The 19771-nt window shown below is 37.3% G+C and overlaps 1 long non-coding RNA gene across 1 annotated transcript in view; it reads right to left on the bottom strand.

The window, feature by feature from the left end:
- Positions 1-498: 498 nt before the first annotated feature.
- The window catches only part of LOC125921872 (uncharacterized), a 38622-nt gene continuing 19349 nt past the window's right edge, over positions 499-19771 (bottom strand). The window contains exons 2-5 of the long non-coding RNA XR_007457524.1: positions 16280-16539; positions 12666-12787; positions 10190-10268; positions 499-577 (exon numbers count right to left, since the gene is read on the bottom strand). This is a non-coding gene — a long non-coding RNA (uncharacterized LOC125921872). The remainder of the gene's footprint in view (positions 578-10189; positions 10269-12665; positions 12788-16279; positions 16540-19771) is intronic.

The raw sequence follows: 19771 nt of genomic DNA on the forward strand, positions 1-19771 counted from the left end.
TCTATTTAGCCAGGCAATGGAAGGAAACCCGTTTCTTTCTAACTTGGTTTCCTGAGCATGATATCCAAATAACATAAACACTGTTTGAAGTGTGTCTTATCTAGAAATCTGAACTCACCTTTAACTTGATTGTTAAATCCTTTCATGTTCCAGGTCCTTATCCTTGTTGGCCTGAAAACTGGGAGTGACACTGGCCTATTTGCTGGGACTAGTGAACTGTAAATCATAACTAAGACCTCATTCCTCTCCCATTCCTCTTGCCCACAAATCAGTCTTAAAGGCATGGGTGTCCCCAGTGCAAATCACACCTGCCCCAGGCAGTTTCTGAAGAACTCTAGTCTCATTTAGGAAAATTTCTGCTCCCCTCCTAGCCTTCTTTTGTCCTCCTGTTCTTGTCTTCTTGGTCTTCTGGTTTATTTGGCTCTGTCTCTGCTTCCTTACCTATACTCCCCATGCGATCTTGCAACAGAATTCCAAAAGGTTTTTGTTTTCAACTTACCTCTCACCTGGGCTCCCCGATAGTTGACAGATGCCTCACATGACTAAGATGTGCTCTTTGGGAACCCAGCACCGGCACCTAAGTGACAAAATTTGGTTCTCAATTTGAGGTAAATCACATAGGTACGTATCTATTTTTCTCAAAATTATGAAAGGAATCACAAAACCCACAATCCGGTATTTCTGAAAACTGTTTAAGGAGCAGTTACATCAACATCACCTGGGGCTTGTCAACAAATCAAGATTTAGAACTGAATACCAGATTTACCAGCCAGTTTCCCTAGCTGATTACTATGAACGTTAATGTTTAAGCCTCATGGCCATGATCATTTAGAGATTTGGACAAAAAAAATAGGCCTTTTCAGGTGACTAAGTGACAATATAAATCCAAATTTTTAGCAATACCAACAGCTTTTGTTTTAGTTTGGTTTTTTGCTATTGTTAAATCACATCCACCCAGACTTTTAGGAAGGGTTTCTCTGTAAGAATATGGGTATATCCTTTTTGAAATTAGTGGACCACTAATATAAAAACAAACAAACAAATAGCACAATTCATAAAGAACAATAAAACGAGTCACATGATGGATTAGATTATCTTATTTACCGAGGACTTCTGACAGGTTACTCATTTATTCATCAGATATTACTAAGTGACTATCATATGTCAGTCACCATTCCAAATGTTGGAGACACAGGACGTTTTGTCTGAACAAGATAGGCAGTCACTGTCCTCACTGAGCTTCCATTCTAGTAGAGGAGGCAAGCAATGGACTGCTTAAAAAATATGAAATATGTCCAAGCAGTAATGGTGCCATGAAGAAAAGTAAAATAGCATGTGGAGTTTGAGATTAACTGGAGACGTGGGGGGAGAGGCAGTTTCAAAGGGGGAAACTTCTCTGACATGATACTTCAGTAAGTACCGGGATGATGTAAAGGAGGAGCCATGTGGAAATCAGAGGAAAGAGTGTTCCAGGCAGAGAAAGAAGCAAGTACCAGGCCACGAGGCAGGGTTGGCCTTTATGTGTTTGGAGGGAAGCAAGTGGGCTAGGGTGGCTGCAGCCCAGTGAGTGAAGGGAAAGTGGCAACGGATGGGGGGTGGGAGGGCATGCGGACTTTGTAGGCCATGGTCAGGAAGTTTGTGTTTTCTTCGACTTCTAATGGGAAGCTATTTTAGAGTTTTGACCAGGAAGTTACGTCATCTTATATGCATCTATGCTTTAAATCACTCAGGTGTACAGACTGTAGAGGGGAAAGACTGAAGCTAGAAACCAGCCTGAGGTTTCTTCAGTAGTTAATGGCAAGAGATGATGGTAGTTTGGTTGAGAGTCCTATCACTGGAGACAGAAGGGAGCAACTTCAGGATATATTTCAGAGAAAGTGATGGTAGCACTTGTACTATATATGGAAAAGGAAGGAAATAAAGAAACCAAGGATGCCCCTATGATATTGGCTTGACCAACTGGTTGAATGGTAGCAGATTTTATTGAAATGGGAAGCCTGGAGGAAATGTACTTTAAAAAAAAAAAAAAAAGTTTATTTATTTTGAGAGAGAGAGAGGAGAGAGAAACCCAAGCAGGGTCTACACCCAGTGTGGAGCCCGACACAGGGCTCCATCCCATGACCCCAAGATCATAACCTGAGCAAAACTCAAGAGTTGGACACTTAACTGACTGAGCCACCCTGGCACCCCAAGAGGAAGTGTACTTTTGGAGAAATCATAAAAAGTTCTCTTTTTGTTGCAGTAAGTCTATAAAACCTTACAGATTTTCAGTCAAGATGTTGAATAAGGAGTATAATAATCTGGAGCTCAGAACTCCAAAATGGAAAGAAAAAAATGACATGTTTTGGATATGTAGTTCTGAAGAGATTGGAGTCCCAAGGAGCAAATGTCCCTAGAGAGGAGAAGCTGGAGAATTGAACACGAAAACACTTAGTGTTAGAGGACTTAGTGTCCTCTAAACATTTAGAGGAGAGAGGAGGGGGTCAATGAAGGAGGCTGAAAAGGAAAGAAAGTGGGTGTGGCATCCTAGAAACCAAAGGAATGTTCAAGCATAGGACTTGCATCATGGTGTATAGTGACAGAGATGGCTGTTCAGCAGCATGAAAGGAGGCTCAGTGCCAAAGTAATAAGTATATTTGGATGTTAATGATTTGTATTTTTGTGCTTTAATAAATAAAAGAGATGTGAAAGTTACAAGTGAGCTCTCCTCCAGGACCTCCAAAATGGAGAAAGCAACTGTTGACAACATCCTGACACACAGTTACGTAAAATGACATTCTCCTTAAGGAAAGGAGACATGTTCAAAAGCTAGTGGGTTTCTTTTTTTTATAAACTTCCTTTAGCAGCAAATCAACATCACCAAACGGCTGATTGAAAGGGCAGAATAAAATACGCTGATTATATCTGCTAGAACTTGGCATTTGGGAGAGGAAAGGTTAGGGTTTAATAAGTGGAACTGAAAGCTAACATTCTTAGATTTCCAGTAGGTTTTACAGCAACTGAAGGCACACAGAAAAGAGGAGGTGGGAGAGCGAAAGACATATTTCAAGCTGTGGTGAACTGTGTTTTTCTATGTGCTCACTAGCTCAGAGACTGTACAGAAATAATGATACCCTGACTAGACAGGAAAGGAAATTGCTGCCCTGTTTAGTATTTATTGAGTGCCCAGAATGGGAGGCATTGAGGGCACTTACAAATTAGGTGACTAGAAAGTTGTGGGACTGATCCACATTTCATCTGTGGTCAAACCTTGTGTGATTTCTTCTCCATAAGTTTAGTTTATAAGGCATCTAAAAATATGTGTCTCACAGACTGCTTTTATATCCATATGAACAAGTCTTTCTCATACATAGTATTGATCACTATTATGATTAATTTTGACTTTTGTTGACATTTAATTTAGTTCATTCATGTTTTTAAAAAACGTGTTAGGAGGTTTGAAGTTAATTCCACAAAGAAGGCCAACTGCTGGCCAAACATTTTCCTGGGGGCTATTTTTTTCTTTTTTCAATCTATCTACTTGGATTTTTAGAAAGGACTTTCTCCTTAAGAGTATAAAGATATCTATTTTAAGTGAGCAGACCACTAACTTACAGAATCAATAATAAGAATTCATGGAGCACCTGGGTGGCTCAGTCAGTTAAGCACCCAACTTTGGCTCAGGTCATGATCTCGTGGTTCGTGAGTTTGAGACTTGCGTCCGGCTCTGTGCTGACAGCTCAGAGCCTAGAGCCTGCTTTGGATTCTGTGTCTCCCTCTTCTCTCGGCCTCTCCCCCACTCATGCTCTGTGTCTCTCTCAAAAAAAAAAAAATGAACATTAAAAAAAAATTTAAATAAAAATTTACTTCATGGGAAAGGAAGCCACAAAAATAAGGGAGAGTCTATAATGGCAGGTTGAAAGAACAGACCAAACTGAATTGCAGCTGTGAAGGGATCAGATGTTTAGTAAAGTTGATCTCTTCCTTTTTCTGATTTATCCTCTTTACAATTTAGGATCCTTTACAGTGATATGCCTGTACTGGATTAATCTGCACTTTTTTTGAAGTTACAGGAAACATGCGATTATCCTCACTAATGAAAGGGAAGAAAAGTACAGGCAATCCAAAATGGTGGCATACTCCCTGAATTATGGCCAGTTGGCTGTAGGATGTGTTTTGTACTTAAGTTTGGATATGGGTGTGTCTGATTTTCTGGGAATTTACTTCAAAGGGAAGAATGAAATGACACAGTGAAAACTTGGCTTTCTTTGAGCTGGGAAACTCTCCAGTTTTCCTATCCTAACCCCGTTCATTCAGGAAACAGACATGACCTTGCTCAAAGATCTTTCTGAACAAAAAAACTGTGCACTGATCCTTTGTATTTCAAAGGGCTTCCTCACAGAGATATGAGTTGCCTTAAAGCCACAGCAATAATTAAGCTAAGTGTTTGATAGTGGTTCTTCTGGGGCAGTTGAGTGGACAGACAGATACCAAGCTATCTGCTAGATGGGACTGAGGGTGAACTGCAGCAAGCTTGTCTTGCAAAGCACTATAGTATTTGTGATAAGCTCAGGTTTATATATAGATTATTTCTCTTATGGACTCTGAAATCATTAGCAAAATACTTAACATGCCCAGTTTCTCCATCTATAAAATGGTACCCTGTGGGCTTGTTATGAAGATTAAATGAGCTAATACTCAGTGCTTGGCTCCACACCAGGTACATAGTAAGTGATCAAAATCACATTAGCGATTACTAGAGTCTGTGGACTGAACTTAAAAATGCCTTTCACCCAGAAATGTCTTGTTTTTTTGCAACTATATTCAGCTGCAGTTGTGTTTAGTAAAATGCAATGTCACCTAAAAATATTAATAAATTCATGTATTCAGCAAGGAAATATTAAACAACTACCAGATACTAGGTATCCTTATTCATTCATTCATTCATTCATTCATTTTTGTCATTTATGTATTTTTTCAATCAACTGCTACTGAATGAAAAACTACCATCATGTGAAAGCCCGTGCAATCTATGACACTATAAGTTGTCATGAATAACAACTATAAGTAATGTAAGAAAAAAAAAAAAAACTGGATCCTAAGTGGAGGTGGGGCAAAAGGGAATAGAAAATTCAATTTTGAGACAGATGGGACATTTGAATTCGATTTACATAAGAAAAGCTATTAGGTAATTATTGTTACTACTTTTTTTTTTTTTTTTTTTTTTTTTTAGTTGTGATAAAGGTATTACAGTGATGTTGGAGAATGGTACACTTAGGAGATTCATGCTGAAATACTTAAGAGTAAAGTGTCATGATGTCTGCAAATTACTTTTAAATGTTTCATGAAAATAGAAACAAATGGGAAAATATTAACAATTTTTAAATATAGGTAAGGGATGTATAACTGATCATTGTATTATTCTTTTATCTCTCTTTATATATGAAGGTTTTCTTAATAAAATTGGGGCAAGGGAGAGGCAAAAATATGGTTCACATACATTTTTAAAAAATTCTATATGGACATAGAATAATCTATTCCAAGTAACTCAGTTCAGAGGAGAAAGCTGAGGCCTGACCGGTTAAGTGACTTATCCAGATAACTGGAAAATGTCAGAGCCAGGTCACTTTCCAGCAGAGCATGTGGTAGCACTCAGCTATCTACACTTCTCCTTCTACCCTGGTGAAAGTTTCAGAAACAGTGCCTGCAACCACAAGAGAGACAAAGTAACAGAGTGCAAATGGATCAATGAAAATCTATTCACACTAATGGAGAAACAAGTAAGAATCCTCCTGTGATGGGAAGGCAGTAGTGTCATTTTCTTCTAATTATAAAGGCCAACAGAACTTTCTTTACCATAATGGAAAATAGTAGCTATTGGGTGCTGAAAGGAAGTTAGTTTCACAGGAAAATGCCTCCAAATATTCCAACATTATCAACACTAAAATTAATTATATTCATTTCATCTTATCATGCAGCAAAACATCCAACTGAAATTATAACTGATGTCAGAAGTCAAGAGATAAGTTTTTATGATTGAAACCTAATGACTTTTGTTATTGCAAATGATGATATTTTTCTAGAAGATAGCCAGGGAATTTCAAAGCATTGGTGGGGAATGTTTCTGACTTTTCATAAGTATAAATATAGAACAGCAGCCATTGTCTATAACTCAACTAGAAAGAACTTTCAAGAAACCACAATGGAATAATGGACACATTGAACTTTTAGGATTGGAAAGACAAATTATAATACTCATATTTAGTAAGTCAGGCATAATTCCATGAGGTTAACAATGCATTTTATGTAATCTTCCACGACTTTAAGGCTAGAGGCCAATAGTTTTCAGCTACACATGCAATTTTACAATGCTGCACATCCTTTTTCATTCCACCCACTTGACGCAACAGTTGTAATTTGGCCTTTTCCCCATTCCTCTCACGTTCAGGGTCTTCTGTTTAGCTTGCAAAGTAAAACTTGGATCTAGGCTATGGGGTACCATATTATTGTGCAAAATTCAAGTTCCCAAATCATCAAAGACACAGACATAGCCCCTATATTGTATGCAAACAAGTGGCAGCAAAAACCAAAATGTGTGTCTCACCGTGTGCCAAAGGAAGAGCTCACACAACTCCATACTAGTCATGGTCTTCACTATCTCCTCCCTGAACTCAAGGCTACATCTACGATCTGCATCTCTTAAAAATGATACCTACAAATATCTGTATCTATCTACACACACACACACACACACACACACACACGCATATGCACAGATACTGACACAGACATACACTCACAGATACACACACACACACACACACACACACACACACACACATTTTTACCTCTGTGGCAACAAGGAAAAAATGTCTTCTCCGTTTTCTGTAGTAAACTATGTCCATCTTGCCACAACATTCATGCAACTGGTCTCATGTCATATACAGATTTCCCCTGGGTTTGTGCCGTTGTGCTGAATGTGGGTCATTAGAAAATAACCACAAATCCAGATCTTGCAAAGTAGAAGGGGCGTCTTTGATTCTATTTTTAGTTGATTAGTCAGTGGTGTTTGGGTGAGATAGATCCCCCCGCCCCCAAGGACTTTAATTTTACATAATGTAAGTTTGCATCCCAAACAATTCACATAAAAATACAAAAGCACTGTCTCATTTTTGTCTCATATTAGTTACTATTTCAAGATATTTTACACTAAACAAATAAAAAGCAGCCTTTCAAACACAGTTCATTAAAAATGTGTCTACGGAGTAGTATGATTAAAATTAAATACATCATATACCATTTCCCATTCTATCGAACAAAATGAGAAAAACTTCCATTTTTAATCACTCACTGTAGAATACCTATTATACAGAGGGGTGCCTGGTTGGCTCAGTCAGTTAAGCATCTGACTTTGGCTCAGGTCATAATCTCCCAGCCCATGAGTTTGAGCCTTGCATTGGGCTCTGTGCTGACAGCTCAGTCTGGAGCCTGCTTCAGATTCTGTATCTCCCCCTCTCTCTCTACCTCTCCACCCCCTTCTCTCAAAAATAAATAAAACATTAAGTTTTTTTTTTAAAAAAGAATGCATATTATACAGAAATGGGGGAACAAGGGCATGCTTTCTGGAAAGAGCTAGAGCTAAACATGGGTATTTTGGCTAGCAGTACAATCCTGCATAATGCTGCATTCTTCAGTGTGTCAGCAGTTCAAAGCAATACTCTGTTCTTTGGATCACTTATCCATTATTACTTCAGACAATGAGTATCTGATACAAAATAAAAGTGATGGATGCAGAGTGAACTGGCGAGTGTGTTCTGAGTAAGAACAAACGGGAACAACACTGTGGTTCACTGCCTAATGAAATTACTTTTGGGTATTTAAATACATCTTACATTATGTTATGCATGGATTGTTGACCTGAATTCTGGAAATCAGCCCTGGAAAATTAACTGTTTCTACCCCATGAAAACATTATTTAAATCTCCTTCATTGCATATTGGAAACAATTATTAAAGTTCCTCATATTTGCACTTGAGGCATCAATATGTTAGAGTCATCATTTTAAAATTCATCTGGCATTCATTTTTCTTCCCCCCACCCCACTTTTTTTTTAAATAAAAAGGGCAGAGAACAAGGATGGAAAGAGCAAATATATGTCTTCCAAGATACTGCATAATAAACATTCCTGTTTGAATCTGAAATCATGAATTTCGGACCAGAAAATGATTCATCATTTCTTGAAAAAACAATTTTTTGTAGACGTATGCTCTTCTTGGCATCTGATTACCTACCTGTCTCCTGTAGCTAAAGCCATGAAATTCTCTGACTTGGCATAACATTCGTGCTCATAACCCCATGTTGTCAAGGAGTGACGTGCTCTGTAATATTCTCCTCATCTGTCCAAAATCAAGTTTGATCATTTCACTCCTCTACTAAACCATTCTCAGTCTTTATCCCCCACATACGTCGTTCCTACATAACAAAGATCCAACTCTGCAGTTTTATATCAAAGTTCTACGATTCCAGAGTTCTGTATGAAGATCCATTTTCTCAGGAAAAAGAAACTTCTATTTAGCTCAGTTCTCATCTTTATCTAAACAATATTCTAGTGGATTTGTGGACTGGTTATAAACAGTAAAAAAGTAAGTAGAATTTTGGTGAATAATTCATTGTGTGGAAGCTGGATTTTTGGGAGACTTCTCAGTACTTTACTTTTAACAAACTATCAATTCTTTTCCAGGAACCCCTGTATTCTTAGAGGATTGAGATTTGGGGAAAGCAAGGTATAAAATGCAGAGTAAAATTCCTCTGGACTATACTGAGTTGTTAGGATTTACTCTCTCAAAAGGTATGCATCACTTTCAAAACTCATTTCACTGTCAGACTTTGGGACATTATCTGTCAAGCCTACAGACACATATTTCAATAAGTCTCTTATATTTCGATACCAGTACCTTGCAACTTATTCTGAAAGAATAGATATTAAAGCTATTTTTTCAAGAATAAAAGGGCAAGTTTACATCTTTTATTTATTCAATGAATGTTCTACAGGAAAAATTTACTAAAAGTTTCAAAAAATATATTAATAACAATGATCATAGTAATTAATCACTTTTAGAATGACCAATTAGAGCTCTAAGAGGTAACTTAAATTTGGGAATTACCATGACAAGGGAATCAATATGTGATGAATGTATTTCTACTTGCCAATTCAAAATAAATTTCCTCAAACAGATTAAAATTCTCAAGTGTCAAATTTGTTAAGTACATTCATCTCAAGAGATAAATTATAATTAAACTACTATTAAATGTCCAGCTTGTCTAGTGTGCTATTTAGAATGAAATATTTTGCCTCTAATGAGGAAAGGCTAGAGAAGTTTTGATAAATTTCTGTTTCAAGGATTTAAGTGCATTGCAGCTGAATTTCATATAATTCACCTATTAAGGTCTCGACATTCACGGTCCTAGGCTCTGGAAAATGAAGATTTGGGTTCTGGATAGAAAAGCTGACAGCTTTTCTGAGCCTGAATGTGTTTTGACAGTGAGGTCCCACAAGAGAGAGAAAGATACCAATGAATTGGGGGCCTGTAGAGAAAGAGGGAAGGAAGAAGGGATTTCCCAGTGGGTGACTATAACTGAGAAGTGATTTAGGGGGAATGAATTAGCGAGGTACTCCAAGTGATATGTGTATAATAATCCTTCTCTGATAACTCAAATCTTTTGTAAAATTCTTATGTTTGGTGTGAGATAGTGAAGATGATTTGGAGAAACACATAGTCTGCTACTGAGAAGAAAGACATGGCATAACATAATTTATTGCCTATCTCTCTACTTGACTAATAGCTATTTGTGCTCAGGGACTATGTGTTTTATTGCTATAACCACGGTCTTTTACATGGTGCCTAGTCTATACAAGATGATTAATAAATATTAGTTGAATTGAACTAAATATGTAAATACATGAGGCTGGCAACCTGTAGGCTGTTTTCATTTTCTGTTTTTTTCTGAATGGGAGGTTCCTACTAACAGACATCAAGGAACGCCCTTATGTAGCAAATTTGAATGGTGTCAGCTAAAATATGCAGTGAATATATCTTTCCAGGCTCCAATTTCCTGTCAGCTTTTCAAAACAGACAGATTGTCTTTTTCATTCAGGAGAAGCAGGGGGAGGTGAGGAACAGACTTCACCCTGCCTGAACTGCTCACTCACCTTGTTGGATATTTGAGAACCACTGAATGGCTCAAGAGGTGCCACAAGAAAACAGTGTTGATCCTACTCTGCCTGGTTCCTGTAAAAGAAAAAAAATACATATTTTTTTCTGAGCTCTCTTACCAAGTGTTAGGTTTAACATCTGGCACCAACAAACCTGCAAAAAGATAATAAAATGTGTTTGGGGACTTGCAGGCCCAGAGATGAGGATAATTTGTAGACCCAATTTCTAATAGTGCAGGGGGAAATGCTTTCATCTGAATCACTGATGTGATCAAATAAAAATGAGTGAATACTCGCCAATTGCTAAAGCAATTTATCTCTCCAAATGTATTCGAAATGTTAATTTTATCAGGGTGCAAGCTGCTAAAATGCAGCTAGTAGATCATTAAATTTCAATAGGGAATAGACTTCATATTTAACATAAACAGTCAAGTCATTTTGGCTGCCTGCATCTTGTGCCACATTTAGAAAGCCTTCTGTGTAACCATAGGAACGGTTTTGCTTAAGCACGGTTGCTTGTGTAAATCCAATTCATTCTGAATTAGCTGGAGAAAAAAAAAGGGGGGGGGAGGGTTGCCTGATTTGTTTCTGTCCATTGCTTCCCAAGTTGCCTCTTAAAACATGCAAAGAGAAAATTAAAAATGATTTTTTTCTTTCCTCTTTTTGGAGAGTAGGGCAGGGATGAGATTGGGAGGCAGAATTCTTCTGACAACATTGGCACGATGGAGAATAAAAAATAATGAAGTGGTCTTCGATAGCTCAAAATCTTTGCTGCTTAATTAGGCACTTTTACCATTTGGAATATTTCCTATGCTTATCGCTTTCTTCATTTAGAGTAATCTTCCTTAATAGAAGTGATTTAGGAACACACTCTTCCTGGATATAATTTTACACATGGCATAAAATCCCAAAAGAAATTTATTGGTGTTAAGAAACTCTTCTTTTTGTTCTAGGGGATTTTAGAAGCTATCAGCCACGCACACCATATAGCGAATTAGATTAATCTTATTATTTTCCTTTCAACACCTAGACTGAAGCAGCTAATTGGAGGGAGATTTAGAGGAGAGGATATTTTCCCACATTGTGAACTGAGGAGAAAGCAGGTTTTGATAGGTTGACCCAGGGGGAATGTTTAAGGCAGCCAGAGGGAAGTGAGAAGATGGTGATTTTCCAGAGAAATAAGAGAGAGCTCTTTCTCCTGTGTGTCTTTCCCCTATCTGGAAAACTCTTTCAACATTGTTAACCCATTGGCATCCTTCTTATCTTCATGGCCCAGTTCAAATTTCATTGGCTCCAAGATACTTTCTCTGGCCTCTACCTCTCAGTAGCAATCATTGATTCCTTTATTAACTTACTGTGCATTGCAGATACTTCTGTGTAAGCCATAAATTCTTCCTCCTTACTTTACAAGTGCTTGTTTAATTACCTATCTCCCACCCCAGAGTATAAGTTATTGTGGATAAGGAATGCTTCTGCTTCTGCTTCTGCTTCTTCTATGCCACCTAAAGTCTGAGGCATTGCATTTAGTGATTCCTAAAGAAATGTTTTTGACTAATTATGAAAGGAAAGACTGAAAGGCATAGGGATGTCAAGGGCAGGCATAGCCTGTTTTATAGTTTTATCTTGCTTAGAGGTGGAAGGTGGTACTGCAGAGGATAATTATGGAAATTTGGAGGAAGAGAGGGAAAAGTAATGGGAAAGGGAAGGTTATTGAATTCATAAAATATGCCAGACATTGTAATATCAACCCAAAGAGGATACCTTTAGTGGGCTGAAAAATGTTCCCCACCCAAACATATACACATCCTAATCTATGGAAAATGTAAATGTTACCTGATTAGGAAATAGGGTCTTTGCAGATATGACTAAATTAAGGATCTTCAGATGGTGAGATTATTTTTTTAAGATTTTTAAAAAAGTAATCTCTACACCCAACATGGGGCTCAAACTTACAACCCTTAGATCAAGAGTTATATGCCCTTCCAACTGAGCCAGCCAGGGGCCCTGAAATTATTTTGAAAATCTGGATGAGTACTAAAAGCAATCACAAGTGTCTTTATAAGAAAGATGCCAAAGAGATCATATGGACAAAAGAAGAGAAAGCAAAGATTAGAGAGATGTGGTCACAAGCAATGGGGATGCCAATAGCCACAAGAAACTGGAAGATGCAAAAGAAAATTCTACCCGAGAGTCTCCATGGGGTGCATCATCCTGCCCACACCTTGGTTTTAGCTCAGTAATACTGACTTTGGACTTCTGGCTTCCGAACTCTGAGAGAATAAATTTCTGGGTTTACTAAGGCGTGGAGTTTGTACTAATTTGTTACAAAAGCCAGAAGAAACTAATACAATACTCCATAGAACCCCATTTATACAGGAAGAGAAAATCTAATTCAAGAAAGGTTCGGCAACTTCACCAAGTGTACATTAAAAATCATTGCTGGAGTTGGGACTCAAATCCAAATTTGACCAACCTCAAAGCTGCTTAGACACTTTTTCTCATCCAGCATGTATCAAACTCCCTCCAAGCCAAATTGTTTTATTCAGTCAATATGACATTGGTCCATGAGCTGAGACACTACAAGTGGATTTCCTCCTGCAGCAAAATAGAAATGGAGATTTAAATTAGTTAATAATTTAGGTAAACCTCTAGGCTTCTCTCACAATTTTGTTTTTATTGGTATTTAATTCACATACAATACTATATTAGTTTCAAGAGCACAACATACTGATTCTACACTTGTGTGCATTGCAAAATGGTCACCATAAAAAGTCTAGTATCTGTGACCATACAAAATTAATACAATGTTATTGATTATATTCTCAATGTTACACATTCCCATGACATTTATTTTATAACCGGATGTCTGTACTTCTTGATCCTCTTCACCCATTTCACTCTCCCAATCACTTCCCCTCTGGTAACAACCAATCAGTTCTTGTATCTAAGAGATACAAGTTTTGTTTGCTTGCTTGTTTTTGTTTTTTAAAATCCACATATAAGTTAAATCGGGTATTTGTCTTTCTCCATCTACCTTACTTCACTTAGCATAATATCCTCAGGGCCCATCCACATTGCCAGATATGGCAAGATTGCACTCTTTTTAATGGCTGAATAATTCCATTGTGTGTGTGTGTGTGTGTGTGTGTGTGTGTATACACACATATATATATGATCAGATATCCATTCATCTATCCGTGGACACTGAGGTTGTTTCCATATCTTGACTATTATAAAGAATTCTTCAATGAACATGAAAATACTTGTCTTTTTGAATTAGTGTTTTCATTTTCTTTGGATAGTTATTCAGTAGTAGAAGTTCTGGATCACATGATAGTTCTATCTTTAATTTTTTGAGGAACCTCCTTACTATTTTTCATAAAGGCTGCACTAGTTTACATTCCCAACAAAAATGCACAAGGTTCTCCTTTTCTACACATCCTTTACAATATTTGTTATTTCTTGTCTTTTTGAGAATAGTCATTCTGACAGATGTGAGGTGATACCTCATTATGGTTTTTATTTGCATTTCCCTGATGATTAGTGATGATTAGTAATTTTGAGCAGTTTTTCATGTGTCTGTTGCCCATCTGTATGTCTTCTTTGCAAAAATGTCTATTCAGATCCTTTGGTCATTTTTTAAGCAGAGTGTTTGTTTTTTTTGTTACTGAGTTGTGTGAGTTCTTTATATATTTTGGATATCAGCCCCTTATTGGATATATTATTTGTAAATATCTTCTCCCATTCACTAGGTTGTTTTTTCATTTTGTTCATGGTTTCCTTTGCTGTGCAGAACCTTTTTAGTTTGATGTAGCCCTACTTGTTTACTTTCAGTTTCACTTCTTTTTTTAGTTCCTTTAGGTTAAATTATTTACTTGATATTTCTCTTGTTTCTACTTACCAGTAGGCCTATATTGCTATAAACTTCCCTCTTAGAACCACTTTTGCTGTATCCCATAGATTTTGGTATGTTGCATTTCTGTTTTCATTCATCTCCAGGCATTCTTAAATTACTTTGATTTCTTCTCTGAACCAGTAGTTATTCAGTAACATGTTGTTTAATTTCCATGTATTTGTAGTTTTTCCAGTTTTATTCTTGTAATTGATTTTTAGTTCCATACCATTGTGGTCAGAAAAGATGCTTGATATGATTTCAAGCTTTTTGAATTTATTGAGACTTGTTTTGTGGCCTAACATGTGATATGTCTTAGAGAATGTTCCATGTGCACTTGAGAAGAATATTTATTCTCCTGCTTTTGGATGGAATGTTCTGTACATCTCTATTAAGTCCATCTGGTCTAATGTGTCATTTCAAGCTAATGCTTCCTTATTGATTTTCTGTCTGGATGATCTACATCAATATCCATTGATGGAAGTGGGGTGTTAAGTCTCTTATTATTATCATTTTTGGTTCTTCTTTGTTGGATGCATATATATTTATAAATGTTATATCTTCTTGCCAGACTGACCCCTTTATCATTATGTAATATCCTCACTGTCTTTTATTACAGTCTTTGTCTTAAAGTCTGTTTTGTCTGATATGAGTATAGCTACACCAGCTTTCTTTTCATTTTCATTTTCAAAGAATAACTCTTTTCATCCCTTTACTTTTATTTTGTGTGTGTTCTTACTTCTGAAGTGAGTCTCTTGTAGGCAGTATATAGATGTATCTTGGAGTTTTTTATTTTTATTTTAGTCCCTTCAGCTATCTTACGTCTTTTGATCGGAGAATTTAGTCCATTTATATTTAAAGTAATTATTGATAGGTATGCACTTACTGACATTTGTTACTTGTTTCCTGGCCAATTGTGTAGTTCTTCTCTGTTCTTTTTACTTCTCTCTATCCGTTCCCTTGTGGTTTGATGCCCTTTTTCACTGTTATATTTAAATTCCTTTCTCATTTTCTTCTGAGTATTTACTATAAGTTTTTGCTTAGTGGTTACTGTGAGGTTCACATATAACACCCTCTATGTATATAACAGTCTATTTTAAGTTTATAGCAACTTAAATTTGAACACATTCCAAAACTCTACAATTTTACTACTCTCCCACTACATTTTAGGTTCTTGAAGTCACATTTTACATCTTTTTATTTTATGTATCCCTTAACTAATTATTGTAGTTTTCGTTAATTTTACCACTTTTGTCTTTGAAACTTCCTAGTAGCTTTATAAGTGATTAAACCATTATCTTAAGTATATATTTACCTTTTGAGTGACATTTTTACTTTTGCATGTTTCCTTATCATTAATTGGTGCTATTTCTTTTCAGCATAAAGAAGTCTCTTTAACATTTCTTGTAAAGCTACTCTAATAGTGATGAATTCCTTTAGCTTTTGTTTGCCTGGAAAACTCTTTATCTTTCCTTCAATTCTAAATGATAATCTTGCCAGGTCAGGTATTCTTAGCTGAATGCTTTTCTTTTCAACATTTTTAATATGCCATCCTACTTCCTCCTTGCCTGCAAATTTTCTACTGAGAAATCTTCTGATAGCTTTCTGGAGTTTCCTTTGTATTCAGCAATTTGTTTTCTCTTGCTGCTTTTAAAATTCTCTCTTTATCTAACTTTTGACATTTTAATTATAATGTGTCCTGGTGTGGATCTCTTTGGACTCATCTTAATTGGAATTCTCTGCACTTCCTGAACCTGGATATTTCTGTTTCCTTCCATGGGTTAGGGAAGTTTTCAGCCATTCTTTCTTCAAATAAGGTGCCTGCCCCTATCTCTCACTCTTCTCCTTCTGGGACCCCTAAAGTGCAAATGTTAGTACTAGACTAGAAGTTCCTTAGATTTTTCTTATTTCTTTTTCTTTCTGTTTCTCTGGATGAGTTCCACTGCTTAGTCTTCCAGCTTGCTGATCTATACTTTTGTTTCACCCAGTTTGCTGTTAAACCCCTTTAGTGTATTTTTCAGTTGAGTTATTGTATTGTATTCTTTGGCTCTGTGACTTTTGTTTGGTACTTTCTAATAATTTATCTCTCCATTGAAGTTTTCACTGTGCTCATCCATTCTTTTCCTGAGTTCAGTGACCATCTTTATGACCATTACTTTGAAATATTTATTAGAATTCCAAGGTAGATTACTTACCTTTTTTCTTTTCTGAGGTTTGTTTTATTCTTTCACTTGGAACATATTTCTCTGTTTCTTCATTTTGCTTGACTCTTTGTATTTGTTTGTGTGTGTTAGGCCAAACAGCTACCTTTTTTAGTCTTGAAGGAGTGGCCTTGAGTAGGTAATGATACTTTTCATTCAATATTGCCCTCTTAGTTATCTCTCAAACCCTTGTGATTGTTGAAACTGCCTGTTTTATTCTTGATATGTCCCAGTTGTTGAAGGCATGCCAAGACCTGTCAAGGTTCCAAGGAGAGAAATCTCATTTAACATGTAGTTCTGGGCTTATTGTAAGCCAGACCCTCAGGAAGCAGCTTTTAAAGTATGTGATATATACAGTACTGTGGAGCTACAATTGTAATCCCTCCTGGCCTCCAGACCAGAGGATCTAGAGATGTTCCCTGAGTGATATTTGGAAGTATTGGGGCTCCACATGAGTGCATAAGCTCCTTTTTGGGAGGTCTCATTGGCTATATTAAAGCCAAAGCGGTGCACAAGGATGATGTCTCCCTCCTTCCTTTCCCTGGAAGTGCCTCATTGGCCTATAGAGACATGAGAGTCTAAAGCTTGTCCCTCAGGTTAAAGCCCCAAGATAATAGGCCTTTTTCACAGGAATACTGGGTTTCAGTCTGTTATTTGTGCAGTGCCCCGGTGGTAGTAGCCTGACAAGAACTATCTTTCTATTATATTCCTGTGGAACACCAGCCCCTTTTGGCCACCAGAACCAGGTAATCAAAGAGCATCCACTTTGTGGACTGTCCATGCCTGTTAGCTTTAGCTAGTCAGTTGGAGACTGTAGGGGAGAGAGCATACTCACCAGCATCAGAAAAGCAGCAGGAAAATGTCTTTATTGCCCATGCCCATGAGCTTCAGAAATGCAGTGGGAGAGTGCCTTGTCTGTGTGCACATACTGGCTTTAGCCGGGAGCAAGAAAATGTTTGTTCACACTTGCCTACCCCAACCTACCCCAGTCAAGGAGTGTGGAGTACTGCAACCACAATGCTCCCCAGCTTCAGCAAGGCAGACATATAGAGCTGTATCTCCTTGCCTCTTCTGTCTTAGTAAGGCAGTTGGGGGAGGGGATTTCACATCCAAGTTCACCCACGGGTGCTAGCAGTGTAGGTGGAGAGTGCAAAATTGGCTTCTGCCAGCACCTCCATCTCCAGGGAGAGTTTCAAGTGTTCCCTACCCCCTCCAGCAGATGCTTTTACATAAGAAAATAAATCTCTTTCACATACAGTCTAGGTGCTTTTTAAACTACTATTTTTTTCACCAAATCTCAGAGCAAATGAGATTCTACATGAGCTCTCTAAAAAGAGAATCTGTTTCCTGTAGCATTTTGGATACTTTAGACACCAGCCCAATTGATTTTCTAAGACAGACTTTTGGGGGCTTCTCTCTCCAGTACAAATCCCCAAGGTTGAGGAGCCTGATGTGGGACACCAATGCTTTTCTCTTACAGAAGTGAAGACTGGTGAGATCCTTCACTATTATGTATTGCTGCACCAGACATAGGGGTTTTGGTGAGAATGTCTCTGACTCTCCCAGCCATCTCTATGTGGTTTTTATATCCTTTGTGTGGAGAAGAAGTCATCTAGATTTCAGATCTTTACCATAGAGAAATAATCCATACTTAGCTACAGATCTGGTATGTCAGGGTTCCTGGGTGGCTCGGTTGAGTGTCTGAATCTTGATTTTGGCTCAGGTCCTGATTCCAGGGTGGTGGGATCAAGCCCCACATCAGGCTCTGCACTGAGTGTGGAGCCTGCTTAAGATTGTCTCTCTCCCTCTCCCTCTGCCTTTGGCCCCCACTCACACACACACTCTCTTGCTCTTAAAAAAAAAACAAAACTATCAACAATTATAGATTTGGTATGTCTGTAGAAGAAGGTGATTCAGGATTTCCTACACCATCATCTTGTGGAAGTCTCACCATGCTTTTCCTATAAGTATATACCAAAGCAGGAAACTACATAAATAAATTGAAAAAAAAAAATTTCAGGTATCCAACCAGTGACTGTGCTTGTTCTGCTTCACTCAGACTATGGTTCTTTATAAATATCAAGGGGAAAATGGCAGATTTCTTTCAGCTTCTGTTGACAGATGACTTATTCATCCAGTAAGCATTTATCAACAAATATCTACTAAGACCATACTATGTGTCAGATTTTGTTTTGTGTGTTTGAAATGCATTACTTCACTAATCAGATAGAGATTCCTACACTTAGTTTTGAATTTTAGTAGGAATTAGAAAGACGAAACAAACAAATGGAAGACAAAATAAACATGTAACGTATCTAGTGTTAGATTTTTAAAAGTGCTAAGGATAAAAATAAAGCCAATGGAAATAAGAAATAGTAGGAGTCAGGGTGGAGAGTGGCTGGGTAAAGTGGCCAAGGAAGATATCCTGAGAAAGGAGTCACTAACCAAAGACCCAAAGGAGGTGAGAAAAGAAACCATTGGAACATCTTAGGGGGAAAGCAGTTTAGGCAGCTGGATGAGCAAATTTGAAGATGCTAAGAAGAGAAAGGAGGTCCCTGGAACAGGAGATACAAATTGCATAGGACCTTGTAAGGTCATTGACAGAACTCTGGATTTTATTCTGAGATGAAAAGTCTTTGGAGGGTTTTGGGTTGACATGATCTGGTTTACATTTCAAAAGGATCACTCAGGGGATCTTGTAAAGAATAGACTTTACCAAAGCAAGTAAGCCATTTGGAAGGTCATAACTGTATGTGGTTATAGAAAAAAGGGAAATTGTCTGATTTACTCTTTATCTTGAAGTTGTCTCACCACTATCTCAGACACTGATGATTCCATGTACTTACTACACTCTATTTTACTTTTTGCCCTTTTTGATTTTCATAATGAAATTCAAAACACAAATGACCTACACAGTTAAATGTCTTGCTATAATACCGAGCCTCTCTATCTGAAGAGAAGGAAAACAGAGAGAAACTAATTTTTTTTAAAAAGCTAGCCTTTTCCTAATGCCCTAAATTTCCTATAGTCTAAGCCAACAAGAACAATGTTGACTTTGCTTTCTTTACAGGTCTGGGAGTCCTTTAATGTATAAAATACAATGTTTATCCCACCTTTCTGCTTCACCAAGAACCCTTACATTACATGGACTTGTAATTCAGAATTTTCCTTATGTATAAATATAAATAAGTCTAGAATTTAATTAAATATTACCATTATTTTATTTTTTAAATATTAGCATTATTTTAACATATGGTACAAATTTTACACATATGTAAAGCGGGAAAAGGAACAAAGAAGAAAAAAAGCACTAACAGTGCTGCAGAGAGTGGGATGGGAAAAGGAGGAGCAAGCAGGAAGCAGGCTCAAGATCCCCAAGTGCTATATTTTATATCACTTATTCAAGAGTTCAGAATAACCTAATTATGTGGTTTATAATCCATAAACTCCTTCAGCTTCGCCAATTGTAGACATAGTACCCTGCAA

Source organism: Panthera uncia, chromosome C2, assembly GCF_023721935.1.
Source record: "Panthera uncia isolate 11264 chromosome C2, Puncia_PCG_1.0, whole genome shotgun sequence".
NCBI lineage: Eukaryota > Metazoa > Chordata > Mammalia > Carnivora > Felidae > Panthera > Panthera uncia.